The 16,705-nt window shown below is 38.3% G+C and overlaps 1 protein-coding gene and 1 pseudogene across 1 annotated transcript in view; both read right to left on the bottom strand.

The window, feature by feature from the left end:
• The window catches only part of LOC123275588 (large ribosomal subunit protein uL15m-like), an 88,280-nt gene that overhangs the window by 7,546 nt on the left and 64,029 nt on the right, over positions 1-16,705 (bottom strand). The gene's annotated exons all lie outside the window — the stretch shown is intronic.
• The window catches only part of LOC139039813 (ligand-dependent nuclear receptor corepressor-like protein pseudogene), a 29,855-nt pseudogene continuing 14,057 nt past the window's right edge, over positions 908-16,705 (bottom strand).

The following is a 16,705-nucleotide window of genomic DNA, read 5'->3' as shown; positions in this document are numbered from 1 at the left end:
AATCGCTTGTGGAGGTAGATGCTACTACCTTTTACGGACCGGGACGGGAAGGGTTGGCAAGGTCGGGTAGCTTAACCAAGGTCTCACAACAAGCGGCAGAGCCAGGACTCACACTTACACTGCCTCCTAGTAGAACAGTAGTGTTTCGTAGGATAGAAAATTGAATATCTGTAGCATAGAATACATAACATTATTTTCAAGCTAAAAAATAGCTTCCCTATTTTTGTCTTAAGTGAATGTGGTATAGAAGACAAGGTTCCTTTCTTTTTCTTTCTCTTACTCTTTTTATATTTCACTTGTCTCGCTGGGGAGTTGTTCTTTCTGGTTCCTCTTAGTGATCACAAATAGTGAAGGAGAGAAATTTTTGGAGGGGAGCTACTTCTATGTTTAATTAAACCCTTTTCAACTTATTTTAAAACAAGTATAAAATACTACAGAAAGAAAAATTTGCATTCATGCTTTATTTAAGCAATATTTATGAGCAAGACACTGAAACTTGTTACTGAAAAATATACGTGGATGAAGTCAAACAAGATCTTGCTCCCACGTTGTTTGAAATCTAGTAGGACAGACTTTCCCAAATGGAGTATTTTATAAAAGTTAAAAAAAAAAAGTACGTCTCTTGTGGACCTAATAATGCAAATTCAAGAAAAATACAGATATATGAGTTCTATAAAACAATGTGAAGATAAAGTCCAGACTCTATTTAGAAGTACAAAATACTGAAAAAAAAAAAGCTAGTTCCTGCCTTTAAGAGGTTTTACTTCAATATATTTCATAATCTTTTCTTTAGAATTTTCATACTTCTGAGAGGAAAATTACAAAATATGTTGCAAAACGTGCCCTAATCTACAGAAATATATACAATTTTTTTCTCTACCTAGAAAATCGTTTGCATTAAGTAATGAACTTTCGGATGAGTGTTAACACCAATAATGTTTCTCATGGAAAAAATGTGTATTGAATAGATGAGATACAGGAAATAAAAAACAATGTGCTGCATTTCTTGCAAGTAGATGCTCTTTGTTGTGTAGGTTATATAATGTTATTGGTGAACATCCGTTAATAATAGTGGAAATAATTGTTTGTAGTTAACTGTAGGCCGTTTGTTTATCCCATATCCAACATGTTGATGAAGCATATAAAACTGTCAAAATAATTTAATGAGTTTCATCTGTGTTTTAAGAATGTAGGTTAAGGTGTGTGGTGAATAAGTCATCAACCCTTACCTGAAGCCTATAGTTTTACAGCATCATTGTCATTGCATGATAATACTTATTAAGCACCCACCTGCTGGGGGTGTTGTGCTACACTCTGTTTAAATGATGTTAATGAGACCTTGCCATAAGAAAACATCTCAACGAGAGATTTAAAGTCCATCCTAATTCCAGTCCCAGTTGATAGTGACTACTGAATCATTATGTAAAAAGAATAAAACAAGCCCTGTAAAGATGGTGTAATTTGAAGTTCCTTGGGAAGGCCTCTTTCTCACACACTCCCAAATAATTTTCCCCTACCTATCCCAGTGCCTTAACAGTCTGCCAACAGAGATGAATTCTTTTGAGCTCATTATTTAGAGTTAAAATTCTCAAGGTGGGTAGAGAATGAGAGAGGGGGATGAAAATAAAAGGGGATAAATTTATCACATGAGGTACTTGGTATGAACCATAATACTAATACACCGTGAAGTGAAGCATCTGATCAATTTAACCCTCTGTTTCTGAGATTAAAAAACAAAAACATGCATATAAAACTCTCCCATCTAATCTCCCTAAATGAGATCACACATTAAATAATATTTGGCAGGGATGGGAACAGGAGGAGGAAGGGAATTTCAGTTATTAGATTATTACTGATCTTTACCATGAGCCAAAACCAAATCATTTTTATTTTTTATTTATTTATTTATTTTTTAAATTTAAGTGCAAAAGCATTGAAGAGCTTTACTACAAATTACAACCTAGAAACACGTTAACTGAACAATTAAAATTCATACAATCAGATTTAGATATATAACACCACAAAGTAGGAAGAGAATTACAGTACATTCACAACACAAGACAGATACATGAATTCATTAGAAAATACTGTAATAAATAATTCATGAATTATAGAGCAATTGATTTATGCATAAATATAACTAATTGCCTAACAATCAGTTTATATTAACAAAATCTGTCAAAATCAAGGCAGCCAGAGTTTTACTAAATTACTGCGACAATGGAAATACTGCCATTAAAAAACAAATACAAGTATTTGTACTGTAAACAACTAAAAAAATCAGTCTCACTAAAGTTAGTATACAATATAAAATTATCATTAGCTACCAGAAATGGTTTAAACAACTTTACTGAGCAGGAGTTTTCTAAAAACAGAGGCACTGTTTTTCCTTTGCCTTCTTTTTTTTTCTTTTTTTAAAATATAAAATACTTGAGGAACATTCAAATAAGTACAAAGCACATAATGGTTGCTTTCACCTTCATTAAAAGTCTGCTGAAACTGGATTTTTCAGAAAATAATTAATAAGTAATAACTGGTAACTAAATTTATAAAGTACTTTGAAAGTTTAACATAGAGAATATCTTAATGGAATCACTGGGGGGGAAGAGGAACCCATAAATTTCCCTGCCTTTCCAAGTTTGTATAATCAAAAGGGAACTCAATAACTAGAAACATTTTGTTTCTTTTAAAAGTTAGGAGTTCATCATTACCTACAAACTATCAAAAAATGTTTAATTTACTATTTCTGACCAAAAATAAATAATACAAGTACTAAAACGCTGCAAATTAACTATAATATTACCTATAAAACTACTGAGCACTGTGAAGTCAATAGCAAAATGATCCCTGATTTTATGAATCCTGTCAAGTTTTTGGTCAGGTCATCTTTTAAATGATATAAAAGTGTTCTGTAAGTATCCCTTTACTATAAACTTCTCAATCAATTTATTAATGTAAATATAGTGTGAGGAATAAAAAAGCTCAATACAATATAAATATTATGTAATGCCTTCAAGCCCCCAAATTTTTGCAAGTAAAATTCTGTATAAAGAGGTCAATAAAATTGTGTTGAAACATTAACTTTGCTTTTCACTGGGGGCGCGGGGGGCGGGGAGGGGAAATATATTAAATCATCCAAGTTCTGGCCCCCACAAAATATGGCTTAATTCTTTAAAAAGAAAGATGACCCTGACATCTGCTGTTTTGCAATCTATTATGTATACTTTCTTGGGGGAATAAAAAAGAGCGAGAGGATTCATACCCTAGCATGCAGGTAACATTAATTGCTGAAGAGGGTTCAGTATGGATCGAAGAGACCAAATATCTACTTGGTTGTGTATTTTCCTCTCTTCAGTTTCCTTATACATATGTAAGCAGTTTTTCAATGTAATAGCTGAAAATCTCTTTAGTATTACATGTATATGTGATTATTAGATACACACAAACACAAGTGTAAAAACACAAGTATTTGACAAGGTGCACTTATTTTTTAAATTCAGCTTTAAGTATTCCTTTTGGACTTAGGAAAACTGGCTTAGAAAAATGATCAGAACCTGACTTTTAACAGAGCAAAGGGGCACTCGGAGAAGTGTGAACATATGAAGCAAATCCCCAATCTTTATATGGAGGTACATGCTTTATAACATTTTACCACTAAAACGGCATACTCCATAAATCCAACATGGATACTCTGAACCACATTTTAAAACTGCTATATAAAAATTACTGGTCTCTTTTATGAGGCTAGTAAAAGTTAAAATGCACTGCCCAGCTTCTAACTGCCCAATTAGTAGAGTTTACATTACTGAAAGTTCAAAACAGCTTCAGTGTTAAATATTTGTAAATCCATTTAAGACCCTGAACAAACTGCAAATTTGGTTATTACCAAAATGATAATGTATCGCCCACCAAAATGAAATCTGTAATTCATTTTGATAAACTGAAAATGTTTTGAAATGTCACAGCAGCAAATATACTATAGTTACACTGAGGTTTTTCAATAGTAGGAGTCTGTCACAATCCTTAAAACTTAAAGTAGTCATAACATCAACCAACCAGCACATTTAAACCAAAATGATCATTCTCAAGCTTTGTCTGTGCACATTATAAACATGCTCTAAGTTGCATTGCAACTTTCTTTTCTAATCTTACGCATGAGCTTATTTTTCAAATGAAAAACAAAATTAAATTATTTTAATAATTAAATTTAAATTACTTTTTGTTCTTAGTATTCCATCTTATGTTAAAGGATTTTATAGCTCCTGGGGTTAACAATGTGTCAGTTTTTTTCAAAAAGTGTATACCTTATAAACCCCAACTTCCTGCTAAAACAACTATTAAATGATAAATATTAAATTTCATTATACATATCATTTAAGGTTTTCTTGTCTATTCCTGGTGGATGCACTTGAGTGCATTTCATATTCATATTCTATATTCATAGAATGCACTGTAGTGTCCTAATACTGTATATATTAATTTTTCTTAGTATGGAGATAGCTGCGTATTTAAACTCTGATTGGTTGTTTGACGTACTTACAGTAACGGTAAGTATGTTAGGTAAAAATGTTTAAAAACTATTAATAGCATATTTCCATTATAAGATGGTTTAACTGAATGGCTGGGGTGGTCTTTCACCTATAAAAATGTTTCACTTGACAATTACTTGTTTTCCCACAACGCTTTATGCTATTGACTACTAAAGAAAACCTGAATCTTTTTCACCTATTTATACAAGGATTAAATACAAACTATCAGAATTAAGTAAGCAACTATATAATTCTGTCCACAGTGAAAACCCTGAATAAAACTTTTTTTCAAAAGGCAGGTAAGTGGTTTTTGAACTGCAAACTTTCATGTCTCCTGTCAGAGTGAGCATCTGTAATTCCCACGTGTGTGTATACAGACACACAAACACACACCTGTGCACACACACACACACAAACACACGCACATACACACGTACAAACACTTTCCTAACAAGTAATCTACACAGGCTTGCTGCTGTTTTTGCAGCTGCCAGTCCCTGAATCTGTCATACTATATAACCCAGTGTCTGGTACTCGGAGTTTCTTCGGAGGAGGAGTCTTCAGTGTTCCAGATCTTTCTTCTACCTTGTATTCTAAAGTGCCCTGAGGTACCCCATAAATTCCTTGTGCTTTGGAAGCACTCATTTTTCCACTCATTACCATTGCAATAGCCTCTTCCATTATTTCATGATCATACTGCCGATAACGGCCACGGTTTTTCCTGGGCTGCTTATTATCTTTTCGATCCAATCCATCTTCAGTATTTTCAGAGGTTCCATCAACTGTTCCATTTTTAGAATTAAGACACAAAGGAGAGAGGTCCCCGGGTAGAAAGTAAGAGTCAACACTTGAGTGAGTTACGGGCCCAGAACATTCTATTTTCTTCTGTTTAGGGAGTATATTTTTCAGTTTTTGGAGAGCTGATCCTTCTAGGACTGGAGAGGTTTTGGAAACTTGATACATAACATCCAGCAGACCAGGACCATCAGGTTGTGGTTTTGAAACAGAACTTACTCGTAGTTGAGGAATTTTTAACTGTACAGTAGGATGTGAAGTTTCATATTGTAGGCTTTCATTTTTTTCTTTAAATTGAGCAACCATCTTCTGTAGATTTAACTGATGGAGGTAACTGGAAGCTGTTGGGAATGTTAATCCTGAGGTTTCAAGTAGATTGAGTTTACTTTTTTCTGTGCGCTCTGCTTGAGCTCTTGCCCACAGGGCTACTTTTTGCAGCACTGCACAAGTTTCTTCACTGTCTTTATATGAGTAACTATCATTGAAATCTCGAGTTTTGTTTTTAAAAGATGCAGGCTTCCCTGCTGGTAAGGCTTCTAAGTGGAGAAGTAAAGTTTTTTGAGGTATGCCTGCTTTATTTCTGTCCAGTGCTCCAGACTGAATGTCTTTCAAAGCTTTTGAGAGCAAACCATCTGCAAACTCAGCACTTCTTTCCACATAGTCCTCTCTGTTTCTCTGTAGTCTCCCAGCCATTGAATTTTCAGAAGGATCGCATATGGATGACTCTTCAGATTTTATGCTGGTTTTCTTTGTAGAGAGATCTAACACTCCATCCCCTTGCTGAGTATTTTGTTCTTGCATTCGATTCACAGTGAGGTCTAAGGGGCCTTCCTGTTCTTCCTGAAGGGAGTTTTCTGCTTGATTCATTTGAATACTTTTACATATTAGACTTGGTCCAATTGAACCATTTCTATTCTCTTGAATTTTACCACTTTTTGAAATATACTCAATTGCAAACTGACGTATCATCTTTTTCATTAATTCCTGAGCAACTAGGGGAATGTTAGGATCACAGTTCTGAGGAAGGTCTTTCTTTCGAAAGAGTGCATTTAGGTAATTTTCTGCTTGGCATTCAGTCTTTCAGTGTTGGACTGGCCTGAGATGACAGTTCCTCTGTTGGTGTTGACTGTGAAGAATCAAGAGATGGTAGACAATCCTTCAAATAAACTCAGGTCTCTTCGTAGCCGTGGTCCATAAAGCCCTTCTAAAATACTCTCAAAACCTACACAGTGCATGAGACGGTGGCGCCAAGACTCGAGTTCCCGCCGGCATCCTCTCCTCTCCGCCGCGCACCGAGGGCTCCGGCACCGGGCGGCGAGGGCAGCGGCCACTCTCTCTCTTCCCTTGTCCATCCGCGTCCCGCGTCCCGTGTCCCGCGCCCTCATTTACATACGAGCGGCGCAGGCACGAGGCAGGGGCGCGAGCCCCGGAGCGCCAAAAACAAATCATTTTAAGAATGAGACCAAGAATAGACTCATTTTGTAATGATCAAAGTTGAGGAGCAGAAAACAACCAGAGATGTGCGGGAGGAAGCCAGGGGCAGGAGGGCAGTGAATCCCTTTGATACTGGGAGAAAACCAATTCCGAGAGAGCCAATCAGAGGGCACGGGAAGGGGCTGGAAATAAATGTCACCTCGACAAAACCTACCCAGTTGTATCAAAGCTTGGCCCTGACTTCAAGGCCTTCATTCACAGCTAAATAGTTTCTGTTTTAATTTTATTAAAGTATACTAACGCATACATTTGTTATGAAAAAAATCAAGTCATACAAAATAATAATGAGGAACAAAAGTTCTCCACAGGTAATTACTTTTCACTTTTTTTTTTTATTTCTTCCGGGGACTGCCTCCATATTTATAAATTAAAGGATCTCAATCACTAATTGTTTTATCAACTTTTGACATTGTGGATTCACTTATCTTATGACAGGTGAGGATTTAGATTAAATTTAAACTATTTCCTCTTAGTATTTTAGTTATTTTATGATAAACCGTATAATTTAAATAAGGTAAGTACTTCAAACATCTGTTTTTTGGATTTTCAACTGTCAAAATTATACATTAGCTCCTCACTCTGTGCGAGATGAAGATACTCACACACCTAACCTCTCACACTTCTTTGCTCCTTCTACTTGCCAACTTCTGTTAGCTATATATTTTCTTTAACATTGTTATAGATTATAATGTACTTATACACTTTAAGTGATCATTTAGGGTAAATAAGAAGCTACAACAATTACTGTATTTGCTCTCTCTAGAACACTTTTCATTATTGCCCTCTTTCCTGGCCACAAAGAACTGGCTTTCAGGCTGACAAGCTTTCTTTAAATTCATGATCACAAACCTTAAGCCGGTCATCCTTTTCCAGGGTTTTAGAAAACTTACTTTTTCGCTCTCCGCGATGACTATTTTGTATGTTCTCTCTTGGCCAATGATTTTCCTTTATACTTCAGAAAAAAGTCACGAGATAGGGAATTTCTCCCACATCCCACCACGAAATGTACAATCCTTCCTACAACTGCATTTATCTTCTGCATCATAGTAAAGAGAAGGAAGTGGCTTTTCCTCTGTTAATGTTCAGTCTTTCCAGCTGCGATCTGGACTCCTACGTCTGCCACCTAGTTAGGGGTTTAGTTGTTTTCCGTATCCCCTCTCTTTACTGCATCATCAATCTCTCCTCAGGCTGGATGGTCTCTTCATCATAAAAAATGTTGTAATATCGCTCATCTTAAAAAAACAAAGACAAAACACCACTTTTCTTTACCCCGTAATCCCTCTAGCTGAGCCTATTTCTCTGCTTGCTTTCATAGCAAAACTTCTTGAGAGTTCTACGTGGACTCTCTTTTCCTCCTCTTTGATTCATATGTTTTCCTATGAATAACCTCCATATTGCCAAATCTGATAAGAAATGCAAATCAAAATCACAATTGAGATATCACCCACAAATGTTAGGATGACTATTACCAAAAAACAGAAAATGGCAAGTGTTGGCAAGGATGTGGAGAAATTGGAACCCTTGTACACTGTTGGTGGGAATGCAAAATGGTGCAGCCACTATGGAAAACAGTATGGAGGTTCCTCAAAAAATTAAAAGTAGGGGCTGGCCCTGTGGTGTAGTGGTTAAGTTCAGCTCTCTCCGCTTCTGCAGCCCAGGTTTGCAGGTTCAGATCCTGGGTGCAGACATTCACCGCTTGTCAAGCCATGCTGTGGTAGCAACCCACATATAAAATAGAGGGAGATTGGCACAGATGTTAGTTCAAGGCCACTCTTCCTCAAGCACAAAGGGGAAGATTGGCAGCAGATGTTAGCTTAGGGCCAGTCTTCCTCAAAAAAAAGAAAAATTAAAAATAGAGGCTGGCCTGGTGGTACAGTGGTGAAGTTATTCGCTCCGCTTTGGCGGCTGGGGTTTCATGGGTTCAGATCCCAGGTGTGGGCCGACACACCATTCATCAAGCCACTCTGTGGTGGCATCCCACGTACAAAAAATAGAGGAAGATTGGGGCCAACCCGATGGCATAGTGGTTAAGTTCGTGTGCTCCACTTTGGCGACCTGGGGTTCGGAGTTTCAGATCCTGGACATGGACCTAGTGCCATTCGTCTAGCCACACTGTGAAAGCATCCCACATACAGTAGAGGAAGATTAGCACAGATGTTAGCTCAGCGACAATCTTCCTCAAGCAAAAAGAGGAAGATTGGCAACAGGTGTGTTAGCTCAGGGTCCATCTTCCTCACCAAAAACAACCACATTAAAATAGGCTACCACATGATCCTGCAATTCTACTCCTGGGTATATATGCAAAGACTTGAAATTAGGATTGTGAAGAGATATCTACACTCCCACATTTATTGCAGCATTATTCACAATAGTCAAGATAGAGAAACAACTCAAATGTCCATCAATAGGCAAGTGGATAAAGAAAATGAGGAAAGTGTGGGATATACACACAATTAAACATTATTCAAACTTAAAAATTAAGGAAATACTACCATTTGTAAAAGCATAGATGGACCCGGAAGATATTATGCTAACTGAATACCATTCACAATCGCAACAAAAAGAATAAAATACCTCGGGGTAAATTTAACCAAGGAAGTGAAGGACCTATATAATGAATTGCAAGCCCTTTCTGAGAGAATTAGATGACGACATAAGGAGATGGAAAGACATTCCATGTACATGGATTGGAAGAATAAACATAGTTAAAATGTCCGTTCTACCTAAAGCAATCTACAGATTCAACGCTATCTCATCAGAATCCCAATGACATTCTTTACAGAATTAGAACAAAGAATCCTAAAATTTACATGGGGCCACAAAAGACCCCGAATTGCTAAAGCAATCCTGAGAAAAAAGAACAAAACGGGAGGCATCACAATCCCTGACTTCAAAACTTACTACAAAGCTACAGTAATCAAAACAGCATGGTACTGGTACAAAAACAGGTGAACAGATCAATGGAATAGAATTGAAAACCCAGAAATAAAACCACACATCTATGGACAGCTTATCTTCGACAAAGGAGCTGAGTGCATACAATGGAGAAAAGAAAGTCTTTTCCAAAAATGGTGCTGGGAAAACTGGAAAGCCACATGTAAAAGAATGGAAACTGACCATTCTTTTTCACCATTCACTAAAATAAACTCAAAATGGATCAAAGACCTAAAGGTGAGACCTGAAACCATAAGGCTTCTAGAAGAAAACGTAGGCAGTACACTCTTTGACATCAGTATTAAAAGGATCTTTTCGGACACCACGTCTTCTCAGAGAAGGGAAACAATAGAAAGAGTAAACAAATGGGACTTCAGACTAAAGAGCTTCTTCAAGGCACATAAAACAGGATTGAAACAAAAAAACAACCCACTAACTGGGAAAAAATATTTGCAAGTCATATATCTGACAAAGGCTTGATATCCATAACATATAAGGAACTCTCACAACTCAACAACAAAAAATCAAACAACCCGATCAAAAAATGGGCTGGAGACATGAACAGACATTTCTCCAAAGAAGATATACAGATGGCTAATAGGCACATGAAAAGACGCTCATCATCGCTGATCATCAGGAAAATGCAAATGAAAACTACACTGAGATATCACCTTACACCCATTAGAATGACAAAAATATCTAAAGCTAATAGTAACAAATGTTGGAGAGGCTGTGGAGAGAATGGAACCCTCATACACTGCTGGTGGGAATGCAAACTACTGCAGCCACTATGGAAAACAGTATGGAGATTCCTCAAAAAACTAAAAATAGAACTACCATACGATCCAGCCATCCCACTACTGGGTATCTATCCAAAGAGCTTGAAGTCAGCAATCCCAAAAGTCCTATGCACCCCAATGTTCACTGCAGCATTATTTACAATAGCCAAGACATGGAAGCAACCTAAGTGCCCATCAACAGATGAATGGATAAAGAAGTTGTGGTATATATATACAATGGAATACTACTCAGCTCCAAAACAGAACAAAATCATCCCATTTGCAACAACATGGATGGACCTTGAGGGAATTACGTTAAGTGAAATAAGCCAGTTAGAGAAGGATAATCTCTGTATGACTCCACTCATAGGAGGAATTTAAAAATGTGGACAAAGAGAACAGATTAGTGGCTACCAGGGGAAAGGTGGGGTGGGGGGCGGACACAAAGGGTGAAATGGTGCACCTACAACACGAATGACAAACATTGATGTACAACTGTAATCACACAAGATTGTAACCTATCATTAACTCAATAAAAAAAAAGATATTATGCTAACTGAAACAAGTCAGTCACAGAATGACAAATATAGCATGATTTCTCCTATAGCAGGTATCTAAAATAGTCAAACTTAGACAAGCAGAAAATAGATGGGTGGTTGCCAGGGGACGGGAGTGGGGAAAATGGAGAGTTGTTGTTCAGCATAAAGTTTTAGTTATGCAGGATACATAAGTTCTAGAGATCTACAACATTATAAACTTAAGAGGATAAGTCTTATGTTAAATGTTCTTCCCACACACACACACACACACAAAAGCAAAGGGACGTAAGAAATCCTTTGGAGGTGATGGATATATTTATTACCAGGATTGTGGTGATGGTATTGTAGGGGAGGAGGACATTTCCTCTCCCCAAATGGGGGTTCGTCTAGCTGGAGAACGAATTAAATTCACATGAGACAGAATAGCAAGAGAAAATTAAACAAAGCTTTATGAGGAACCATGGCCCGGGGCCTTTCTTCCCGAAGGAAGAAAGGGCACCGAAGAAGTGGGGTGCACACAGTTGTTATATACCCCCAAACGGGGTGTTTCACATGTGATTGAAATGTCCCTTTTACAATAGTCACGAGGCTGCTCTGTCAGCACAGCGCTTGATGGAAACGGCAGATAGGTCTGCTGTCTCAGTGAGCGCTGCAGGGTGGCAGGTGTGTTGCCTCGGGCTGGGTGGGGGGTCACAGATGAGCGCTGCAATCTGTTCCCAGCCTAAAGAAAGATGCTTAATCTTTAAGGAGATGCCAACGTTGGGAGGGGGAGGGAAGTCAGTTACAGGAGGTTACCAGACTAGCACAATAAAATGCAGATTTTAAGTCCTTGCCTTTGGTATTGATTAAGAGTTTTTGGAGAGTAGGTCATCGCCTTTCTTCTTCCTGGTACAGAGAGGGAGGCACCTTTTACAGATAGAGATTTAAACCTTACAAATGTAAACGTGTCCTAACAAAGGGCAAGTTCCATTCCTCCTTCCCTGTCCCAGTTTATCAAAAGCAATCAGCCTCAAATAATCCTGATGCCAAAGAGACACATCCTGGGGTGGCCAATTCCAGGTCCCCACAGTATCATGGGTGTAAGCATATTGTCCAACTTCATCACAATGTATACATTAAATATGTACAACTTTTTAATGTTAATTATACCTCAATAAAGCTGAAAAAAATATAAATTCTCTGTTCTCTTAAATGAGTTCTTAGCAGCATTCAAAGCAGTTGAGCACTTGCTCCTTGAAATACTTTTCTTGTTGGGTTTCTGGATAGCCCATGCTTCTCTCACTTTTAGTGGCTCCTCTTATACTATCTAACCCCTAAATGTTGAAATCTATTTTTCCTATGCAGGTGATGGGGTTCAGGGCATGACCCCCCCCCCACCCCGCCCCCCGCAAGATGCACCACTCTGGTATGTGGATTATTTCAAGCTGAAGAAAATGAAGGCCCAGAAGACTCAGGAAGAACATTCCACCTTCTCCCCAACTGACTAAAAGAAATTTAAAATAAAGGCCAGTCCCCAGGACAAGCCATCACCTTAGATAACTCTGGGTATCTGGTAGACTGGGAGGATCCTTGCTCAGCCCATTCTTATCAAAGTTCTATTTACCAAACATTTGCTTTTCCATTTCCAGGAGTTGCCTTCCTCCCCTTTGAAGCTCCAAATCACTACCCCCAACATCCTCCTTGTCTGTAGCTGAAGAAATTTAAACAGGCAGCCTCAGCCAGATGACTGAGTTACTGTTCTCCTGAGTTTCTCCCATGTATACATGCTATTAAACTTTGTTTGATTTTTCTCCTGCTAACCTGCCTTTTAAATTATTTGACCAGCCATAAGAACCTTAAGGAAAAGGGGGGGAATTCTCCCACTTCCCCAACACAGGTGATCTTAAATGGTTTATAAATTCTCAGGTTTATATCTGCATCCCAAATCTGAGTTCAACTTGTTTGTATTGACAAATAAAAATGGCAAGCAATAGGATATATTGGAGAATATGAGGAAGCCATTTGGTGTAAACCTAATTCGGCCTGACCTTGTCTTTCCAAAAGGCCCTGACCGTGGCTGTTGAGCATGCATTGTATATCTGCTTTAGATATTCCCTATGGCAAGAACAAAGGCCCTTGAGATAAAGGTGCAACTTCCCTCCCTCTCCCAAAGTTGGCATCTCCTTAAGGCTTAAGCGTCTTTCCTTAGGCTAGAAACTGATTGCTGTGCTCACCTGTGACTGCCCAGCTGGAGACAACAGACTTGCCTCCTGCTACGCCCTCTGAGATAGCAGACCTACTACCTGCTGTGTCCATCAAGTGCTGTGCTGACAGGGCAATCTTGTGACTATTGTGGGAGGGACATTTCAATCATATGTGAAACGTCCTGCTTGGGGGTATATAACCACTCTGTACACCTCACTTCTTTGGTGCCCTTTCTTCCTGTGGGAAGAAAGGCCCCGGGCCATGGTCCTCAGATTTCAGCTCAGAACAAATTCACCCAAATTTTCGTTTATAGATTGGTTATAGATTATTTTCATGGACAGTATCTAGCTGTTTAATTGATATCTTGACTAGGCTGTCTTCATAACATAGTCAAAAGGAAATTCTAGATATCCAACTCTCTGCCACAGTCCCCCCAAAGTGCTCTTCCCTTATATTCCCCATCTCATTAAATGGCACCTCCATTTATCTAGTTATTAAAGCCAGCAACCTAAGAGTCTTCTTGATGCTTCTCTTCCCTAATTCCCACATAAACAAGACCTATCTTTTTGATCTACAAACACCATACTTGTTCAACCCCCCTTTATCTTGCCTAGAACAATGCTAGAGTTTACTGACTGATCTACTTTCACTTCCACTGTTGCCCGCTTCCAGTCCATTCTCCAAAAGTAGTCAGAGTCTCATTACCCTTCAGTGACTTCACATTGCACTTACCATGGCCTATAAAAATTAGGCTAATCTGATTCTTTCATGTCTCTCTATCCTCAAAGTGCTGGGAATACTGCAGTGAATGAAACAGGCAAGTCTTCTATTCTCATGGAGTATTCTGGGGGCTTTTTTGGGCAGGGGGTGGGGAATAGAATAAAGAAGTGCAGATAGATAAAACCATTTCTGAAAGTAAAGAGTACTATGAAGACAATTAAACAGGGGATTGTGCTGGACAGCAACTGATATTTGTGGTGGGTTTTAGACTGTGTGGTCAAGGATTGCCTCTCTGAAGGGACATTTGAACTGAATGATACAAAGGAATTTTTAGCACTTTCTAAGCAAAGGTTTATTTCTTGATTATATCATAATCTCATCAAGGATCATCTGGGAACTCTAGTTTTTATCTAATTCCAGGACCCAGGCTGAGAGAGCAGCCACCAAACTGAAACTTGCAGGTTGCTGTGACAAAAGGAAGTAAGATTCTGAAGGGCCTCACACCAGCAATGAAAAGCTCTAGTCTGTAAGTGACACAGATTTCTTCCACCTATACTTTATTAACCAGAACTATTCACATGACCCCACCCAAACCAAGAATCTGGGAATTGCAGTCCTACCATGTCCTGGAAGGCAGAGAATCAGAAATATTCGGAAAACATAATTAACTACTACTATAGTCCTTCATGTTCACAGGGGAAAATATAAAGGAGAGAAAGTCATAGATACATGCATGGTAGTGGCAGGAGTTCTCCTACAACTGTGCAAGGCCATTAGAATTGCTAGTTCTGGTTCCTCTGGGAGGCATATGGTAGAAACAGAAGACAGTTTGGCGAAGCTTTCCGAGTCTTGCTGCTATCTGATCCCTCTAGTACTGAGGAAATGGTTTCTTACTGTTTTGCAGACCTGGAAGAATGAATCCACAGAATGTGACCTCATTCTCCCTACTCAGGATTCTAGTTGGCTCACTTCAGTCAAGTTGCCTTAAACTTTTCTAAAAGTCAAGAACAGTCTGGAAATACATATATTCTCCATATCAACTTCTCAGAGCAAAAATCAAAGAAATGGGCACAAGACCGGCTCAGTGTTTTTTATGAATGATTGATAATATTAATTTGAAGACTATTTCTTACATATTATACATCCATTTGTAGAGGGAGTAAAAGGTTCAATCAAGGTTATAGACACCACTAAGACATACCTGCTTTTTCTTCTAGTATTTCCAGTTTGTCTTTTTAAAAAACTTAATCCTTTGTTCTGTTTGAAATCTTTCAATTGTGAAATATTTCAGGACTGATATTAAATGTGACTAACACTAAGCCAAATACCTATGTGCCCAATACCCTGCTTATGAAATAAAATATTATAAAAATAGTCATAGGTCTTGTTTTTGCACGCTTTTTGGTGAGGAAGATTGGCCCTGAGCTAACATCTGTTGCCAACCTTCCTCTTTTTTTTCTCCCAAAGCCCCAGTACATAGTTCCATATCCTAGTTATAAGTCATTCTAGTTCTTCTATGTGGGAGGCTGCCACAGCATGGCTTGATGAGCAGTGTGTAGGTCTATGCCCAGGATCCGAACCAGCGAACCCCAGGCCGTGGAAGTGGAGAGCATGAACTTAACCACTCGGCCATGGGGCTGGCCCCCTATAGGTCTCTTTTTATACCTTATCACATTCCCCTTTCTCCCAGCTTCCCCAGAAGTAACCACTATTCTGAATTGAGAATTTATCCTTCTTGTGCTTTTCTTTGTAGTTTTACTACATCTGTATGTATCTGCTATCAAGATGCAGTATTTTTGAGATTTGGGGTTCTAGCAATGACGGGGGAAAACAACTGGATTAAAAAGAAAACAACAAGACTTATCCTCCCACCACACACAACTAAGAAACCGGACAAAACATACAGTGGTGTCCAGATATTAGACAACAGTCAGTGAAAGATAATGATCTCTGAGAGAAATGAAACAAAAGATGTGAGCCATATTATTGCCCCAGCTTACAGCCTGGAGAGAATTTTTAGGCTGTGTGCAGGCAGGAAGTACCCAAACGGAGCCTGCTGGTTCCAGGAGCTAAAGATACAGAGTTCATACAAGGAAATCTTATGAGCGTTTATGGGATGAAGTATGAGAGAAGACAGATCTGCACAGGAAGAGCTCCAAATGAGTACTGATCAATGCAGGTGTGTGAGGAAACTACTCAAGGCCAGTGAAAGACCATGAGAAAGATTCAAGCTAGCCATCCCAGAACTCACACAGGGCTGGTAATACTCTATATTCCCACTAGCCAAATAAAAAAAACCTCCTAATACAAGGACATTCTCAAAAGGGTATCACATCAGTGTTGGGACCAAATTAGTCCTATAGTAAAAGTTGTACTGGACCCACCTAACAAAGCAAGAAAGCAAGCCTCAAAATGGCAGAGTTGATTACAAATGGCTTAACTGAATCTCAAAACAAAGCCTGAAAATATTTTAGAAAAAAAATACAGAAACTCCAACAACTAAGAAAATAAAATTCACAATATGTGGCACTTGACAAAAAAAAATTACCAGATATGCAAGAGACAGGAAAATAAGACCTAAAATGAAAAGAAAAATCAATCAATATGAACAGACCCAGAGATGACAGAAATAGTTGGCAAGAATGTTTAAACACTTAGTATAAATATAGTTCATATGTTCAAAAAGGATGAAAGATGAGCATTTTAAGGAGATATGGAAGATGTAAAAGAA

This window comes from Equus asinus, chromosome 12 (genome assembly GCF_041296235.1).
Source record: "Equus asinus isolate D_3611 breed Donkey chromosome 12, EquAss-T2T_v2, whole genome shotgun sequence".
In the NCBI taxonomy this organism is placed as follows: domain Eukaryota; kingdom Metazoa; phylum Chordata; class Mammalia; order Perissodactyla; family Equidae; genus Equus; species Equus asinus.
The sequence above is the reverse complement of the archived record's forward strand: the minus strand, read 5'-3'. Positions and strand labels throughout refer to the sequence as shown.